At 48.3% G+C, this 7,171-nt stretch overlaps 1 long non-coding RNA gene across 2 annotated transcripts; it reads right to left on the reverse strand.

The window, feature by feature from the left end:
* Nucleotides 1–628: 628 nt before the first annotated feature.
* On the reverse strand, nt 629–6,516 carry LOC114111524 (uncharacterized). Of its 2 annotated transcripts, XR_003587517.3 has the most exons (4): nt 6,384–6,516; nt 5,587–5,680; nt 5,154–5,235; nt 629–4,606 (listed from the first exon to the last, which is right to left on the reverse strand). It is a non-coding gene; the product is annotated as an uncharacterized LOC114111524 (long non-coding RNA). The 2 variants fall into 2 exon arrangements; XR_006058338.2 differs by having other exon boundaries at nt 3,778–4,606; nt 5,587–6,480.
* Nucleotides 6,517–7,171: the final 655 nt, after the last annotated feature.

The raw sequence follows: 7,171 nt of genomic DNA on the forward strand, positions 1-7,171 counted from the left end.
ATGGCTATTCCATAAAATGTTGTCTGCAAGCTGCTCTACAAAGGGGTTCTAAATTTACTATTAGAAATGTTATGCAATGTATGGAGAGTTTTTTCTTTTTTAAGCACAAACCAATTCTGCCATTCAGTTACCTTTTGGATTCTGCCCATTCATACTCTGGTAATGAGTGTTACATAGGGAAAAATCCCTAATAATCAAGGGACTGCATTCTAATACAAAACGGACCAGGAGCTTATTGTGTGCTTCCAGATTTTTGTTCCCAGGACTTCTCATGTTCTTCAGAACCATGCTGGGCCACTCCTCACATCCTCACCCAGAGCAGGAACGGGAGATATCCCCATCACCCCTCAATATCCAGGCAAGTATCTGTCATCCTCATGAAGTGGCCAGAAGGATCACTTCACCTAGAAAGATGTCAGATTACCTACCATCCTTCTTACCTTAAGAAGGGAGAACTTCAATTACGGCCCGGAGACCCCTCACCCTGCCACCCCACGCCCCTGTCATCAACGCCCCCAGATTACTGAGCCCAGAGTCCCACTCGGTACCTGATGTGATGCACACGCAGAGCCACATCTTCATTGGTCACGCTTGGAGTCGTCACAAATAATCACATTCACAAGTCGGAGCTTTTCCATCATACACATTTTATTGAAAAACACAATTTTACAGATTCAAAATATTTTACACAATCTTCTGTTCCCTTCTGACAGAGTGGAACAGTGTATCTTCCACTTGCCAAGACTGGTGAGATCAGCATAGCAACTGAAACCATCTGCAAACAAGGCCTCTGGTTATATTCCCTACTGCAAATGACCACAGAGAACTCGCCATAAGGGCACAGGTATTGGTAAACTATAAGCGAGCTGGAGGGTGAACAACGGCTCCTACTTATTCCTTTTCCTTGCAGTACCTTTGGCACAAGTTCCACTGAACGAAGTTCCCTGTGGCCTCAGTTTGGCCAGGGTGTCACAATCACAATTTGCGGGGGACAGATACCTGGGGGGTGGGGGGAACGTGGTATCTCATGTTAGGATATTGGAGGGCAAATACAAAGTGACATAAGAAACAAAGGTTTAACTATCCCCATTGACAAGTGAGAGCAGGCTTTCTCCCCTCCCTTTGCTTTAGAAGGTTTACTTTGGAAAACTTGTCAGTTCTTTCTCTGTCTCTTTGCAATATGTGGAAATCGTTTTAGAAAGCTCAATAAGCCTCTTGCCAATTTGACAACCCAGGAACGCTTCTTTAAGGACCTGGAAGCAAAAATCCTTGCGAAGGGGGAGAACTAGGTAAAGAGGGAACAACTTAAGCAGTTGAAACCAGAAACTGCTAGACCTTCTGGACAATCAGAGAAAGAAATGACTATCAAAGCAACGCACCAGAGTCAATAGAGCTGCAGGAGAAGATCATGAAAAGGTGAGGGCAGGCAGCATCTCAGGAGGATTACAGCATCCTCAGAAGCAAGAGGTGTTCCTTCTCAGAACTCCCTCGGGTTATGTTATTGTGCAACGGTATAAAACATTATAAACAACATTAAATGGTGCACAGAAAGAGCAGCGGTGGCAAAATGATCTCCTGGGAGAGAGGCCCACAATTCACTGGGAAGATGAAATGTGAAGACTTGATCCGAATATTAATGCCTCATCTTGAATAGAGGCCCACATCCACTCACTTCACACATATCCGTGTGCTTTACTATCTTCTATACCACAGTTATGGCCACCCAATGGTAGTGTGAGGGAACAGGGCCAGGAGACAGGAGAAAGAGCCCTGAACCCACAATGTCCACCACAATTTTCACACCAAAACCCTTGTCCTCGCCACTGTCAGTCTTTCCGTATACTCTCAGAGCCTCCTGCTCACAGCCCTGCTGGGCCCACATTTCCCTCATCAAGAGAAAGCAAAAGCCTGAAACGGGGACACCATGGGACCTTTTCCTCCCCAAATTGAGCTCCCCTTTCCCTCCCCCACTCCAGTAGCACACCACCACAAACAATGCAGAACTGTCTCTCCACTGTTTACCAACACCACCTTCTTCCTCGAGATGCAGGGAAGGTCCCTTGAGGTAATGTCACCCCCACCACCAGGAAGACCCAAATGGAAGAGGAGCCACCAGTAGCCAGCCTTTCTGCTAGAAAGGCTTTCCAGCAGATACACAGTGGGGAGAGACAGTACAGCCTCCGGGTGTAGCCCTCTCCAGCAAGAGGAATACAAGGGCTTCATCCTCCAGCTGGGGCACCTGACTCGGGAGGTTCCTGGACATCCAGGCTCATCGGCATATGCCCCGGAAGAAGCAAATGGCCCCGATTCACGCACAGTTCATTGACAAGACCCATCGGACCTCTTTCTTCCAACCAACGTGCAGAGCGTGCTCAGTGGGAGAGTGCAGAAAGCGAACGTGGAAAGTTCCAACCACATTCCTACAGACTTGGGACTCCTCGGGAATCCCAATGTGCCCTCGCTCTGCACAATGGCACAGAATTCTGACATCGGGCTACGGCCAACTTCTGCCCCAGACTCAACATTTCCCATGCCCCACATGCTGCCATTGCCAACATGCGCCTTCCTTAGGACTTTAGCAAGGCACCTGAGCTGTGTGGGTGTTGAAGGAAGAAGTGTCTGGCTGCCATATCAGGAGAACACAGCAGCAACAGCAGCTCACTTTCACGTGCCTCTTCATGGCCACAGGTAGTCCCAACAGAAGAGTTGAGCGGTCTACGCAAACAAGTGCAGTCAACATCAGTGGGCGCCTCCCAGGAGACGCCCCCAGATTACTGCCCTAGGCCACAGTATAGGAGGGGAAAGGTCACCTTTCCTGAGCCGCTTTCGACAGCCTAAGGCAGTGCACAGACGGAAGCAGGAACACAAGAACATCTCTAACAGCGAAGTCCAAAATTCTGAGGAAGGCTGTAGCATAGGGTAAAGCCTTCATCATCAAAGTCTCCCTTGGCCAGGAAGTAATCCACTCTCATGTCACACTCAGCGATGTGCACTATTACCTTCAGTCCCCGTGCTGCAGTGATCCCAGGCAGTACCAGGGCTTGAGAAATAGGCAGCAGACATCTTGGACCACAGAAAGCCCGATGCACCTTTCACACTGAGGGCCTATGTCCTCCTGTCCAGCTTTCTCCTTGTGCTCTGAGAGCAGCTCCATAGAGGGTCACTCTTCCCAGCCCCTTCCCCACCTCTAGGCTTTAGGCACCCCAACCAAGGTCCTTATGTAGTCAGTCACTCCACCTTTCCTGATCAGGGAAGTGCGTTCCCCTCTGAGCCTCTAATCTCTACAGTACTTCTCCTGAAAAGAACCGACAATCAAGAGTGGCCTAACCACTGCTCACGAAACTCACTTAGTTCAAGATTAAATTGGTACAGCTACTATGGAAAACAGTATGAACGTCCCTCAAAAATTAAAAACAGAACTACCATCTAGTCCAGCAATCCCACTTGTGGTATGTATCCAAAGGAATACCTCCCACCAAGAATTTATAGAACATTAACATTCCCACGAGTGAGTAGACATTCACTGAGGTGCTGTCTCATGAGCCTAAGTGACATGGCTGGCCTAGGAATGAATTCCTGGGAAGGAACCAGCAAGCCAGATTCCACCTCAAATTCAGAAGAGGATTACCTTCTCTTTCCATGAGAGCCCTGATCTGTGAGACTGTCACCAGTTGGAGAGTCACCTTTTGGAATCCTCAACCTTGTGACTTATTTTTAAGTGCCAATACACAGCAGATTTACCTATTAAACCATCCATTTAGGTGTTCTTGACCCTGCCTCCAACGAAGTCAGCCAGGTTCACTTTGATGGGCAGTGGGAACAAGTGTGTATGGAAGGGGAAGAAGGCCTCACGGTTATCCTCAAGTTTCACAACTGTTTTGACTAGGAAATAAGCCAGTTTTGATCATCGTCATGTCACTTGGTGAAGGCACATGCGCCTAGGACAGGTTTCTCTAAGTATCTCAGGCTTCAGGTTTTCACTGAGTAGGAAACTATCACCACCCCCCTCTTTCACAGCTTTAAGGTAATTTCACCAATTACAGGGATAACCAAAGAGCCCTTAAACATGCCCTCTAAAGACTACACACTTTAGTTTCCAATCACAAAGAAATGTGGATTTCCTTTTAACCTTCGGTGAATGAAATTCAGGTTCTGTGATGCCTCCTTCTGGATAAAACCCGTGCTAATAAAGCAACAGAGGAGCCCGAGGTTTCTATGAAACTGGAGGTTAGAAGTGTCTCTGAATGCACCGTAGAAGAGTTCATATTTCTATTTGGCGCGTTTCCCCCACCCCAACTGTGAAAACTCTTCCGCACATTTTCAACAAATTAACCCCTGCCCAGGAAAGAAGTAACGTTATACAGACAGTGAAAGAGAGGAGACCTTTCCCACACTGCCAGTTAACAAGCACCTTCTTGGTGCCTGAACTTGGTGCTGAGCCACATCAGCTTCAGCATGAGGCGTCAGAGATGGCCAGAACAGAAAGTGGCTCAGGGCAAGGCAAGGCAAGGTGTGAGCTGCTGGGCTACCTCTTGGCATCATAGCAGGATTAATGAGGCTGGTTTCCAAAGAGCAGCCCAGTAATATCTGAGGAAATCTGCTGGCCCTGTGAAAGGAAACAAACGTTTGGTTGAAATGGGGGTCTGGACAGGTAGGGAGACGAGCTAAATGAAGCCACAATGTTCTCTTCCCACTTTCTGGAAATGGTGTACTATGGTGTACTCCGAACCTCCTGCGCGCTGAGCACTTTACAAAAACCACACAAGAGATATCCCCGAGAGCAAGGTGTCATTCCCATTTTGCAAATGTGGAAACTGAGGCTCAAAGATGACAGTAAGAAAGGGTCAGACTCAGACACTAAAATCTATTTTGAATGAAACACGATGTATTGTCTCAGCAACATCTGCAAAGCAAAAGAAAAGCCCGACAAACTGTGGAAGGGTAAATATTTAGTCAAGTATTGCCCTGCATATTACTTGAATTGTTAGCCTACACCTCCAGAACCCCTGCAAAGTAAAGGCCCACCCGCTTACAGAGGGGATAGACTGGCAGACTATCATTCTCTGCCGCTCACTTGGTGTACAGGCCTCATCTTTCTCCCCTTTCCTAAACAGAGCTGGCTTTATATTACATTCAAATCCATGTTCCCCTACCTGAAAGAAAACAGCACTCCCACAGCCTCTGGATTCCTGAAGTTTGTTTTTCACAATCCCATCCAGTCCAGCCTGCTTCTGCCTGGTATTACAAGTGTTTTCCAAAAGGATAAAAAGACAGATCAGAGCTCTGATGTGAGGATGGCAAGATCAGGCTTTCTGGAAATGTGACATTCTAATAAATTCAGTCTGTCTGTAAGAAGGGCACTCACGGTGAACTGGAAAAAGATGCCACTGACTAGTTAAAGGCATCGATTATAAACCTAGTGTCTGAGCAGCGCTCAGGGAGTGATCCTGACATTGTTGGAAGTTCCTGTCTTAGAGACTCAGGGAAGACATTTCAACACCATGTTAAATAATGGTACAGCTGATGGGATGGATGCTACCCTCCTCCCAGCATCTGTGGCCCCACACAGCATAAGGTAGCACTTACTCATCTGGCAGGTCTGGACAGCTAATTCCGGGTCCACTCTCTTCTCATTACAGGCCCATAGGCTGGCCAGTACTAGATTTGTCCATCACAGGTCCTGAAGGAAACAGTGATTATACAGATCTACAAGGAGACTTGCTTACAGATGGACAGCCGAACACAGTTGCAGGAAAATTAGGTAACTTGGAAGCTCGTAACATGACTGGCTGGGGCAAACTTCCCCTTTCCCTTATCCACAAAACACCAAGGCAGCCAAGGGCCGTCAGCTGTCCTAACACCGCACGCGATCCCTCAGAGCCTTACTGTCTCGTTTCACGTGGAAAATAACAGAAATACCCTCAATGGTTAAGAGAGGTCACAAAAACGGCCAAGATCAACATTTGGACCAATCCCCGGCAGCGATATATCCACCCCAAACGCCCTACAACAGAAAGCAGAATCAGCTCCATGGCGGCCGCCAGTCAACCAGGCAGACTGTCCGGCGCCCCCACCCACCCAGCCGAGCGCACCCGCCCTTCCCTCACTTTGAGCCGCAAACACTACAAAGCATTAAGACCATAACTGGGATGGAAGCTTCGAGACCCACATTTAAACAAAGAAAATCTTCCTCAAGTTTCAGCATGCCGTTACAATAATGCCCCACACCAACCCCCCCCGGAAGTGCCTGAGAGGTCTTCTCCGCCATCCACCCAGGAGCCCGCAGACACGTCTGTCAAAGTGTCCATCAGGACACGCCATCTACCCGACTCTCCAACTCACACCGCAGACAGCCAAATACGAGTAAGGTTAGTAAAACTTACACCTTTACGATCTCCGGAAAGGGAGCCGCCACGTTAAATCCTAACCGAGGAAAACGGTCTACGGAAGCACAATGCAGACAGGCACGAGCTTAGGCACGAGCTTAGGCACGCGCTAGGGCTTCCTCCAGCTCTCACGCCCCGCCTCCCAACATCGTCATTGGTGGGCCTGCGATGATTGACGGGGAGAACGGCCATTCCTCTCAGGCAGGTCTACTGGCGGGAAACTGGCCATTTCCCAAGGCCCAGCTGACGTCAGGAAATCTCTGGTCGTATTCCTGCGTCTTTCTATAGCCGTGTCCATCCCTCAAGGCCTAGCTCGACTTCTTAGGCCTTTGCACATACCTTGTGCTTTGTTTCTTGTCATCTTAGACTTTGGAAAGCATGCACATTCAATTTACCCGGGCCTAGATCAATTACCTCCCCTCCAGGAAGCCTTCCAAGTTTTACTCCTTCCAGGCAAAATGTGAGTTCTTCATATTAGATACGGACATGGAGATGTATCAGAGCAGAGATGCAGAGGACTTGTCTCTGACCTCTGGGGTCAGATAGTACTGGGCTGTGCATGGTGTGAGGGACCCAAGGTTTGCACCTGGATATTTTGCAAGTGAGTTCAGGTTGCAGACATTTGGGGAAGACCAGGGAACACTGACAACAGGCTAACTCTTAGAAGCTTGCTAGGATTGGCACGACCCTTTCAGGAAGTTCATATCCTTTCCTGCTTTTCTATCTGTGAAAATCTTGTCCTTCCTACAAGGCCCAGGCATAGATCACTTCCCTAACTCTTTTCC

This window comes from Ovis aries, chromosome X (genome assembly GCF_016772045.2).
Source record: "Ovis aries strain OAR_USU_Benz2616 breed Rambouillet chromosome X, ARS-UI_Ramb_v3.0, whole genome shotgun sequence".
NCBI classification, from domain to species: domain Eukaryota; kingdom Metazoa; phylum Chordata; class Mammalia; order Artiodactyla; family Bovidae; genus Ovis; species Ovis aries.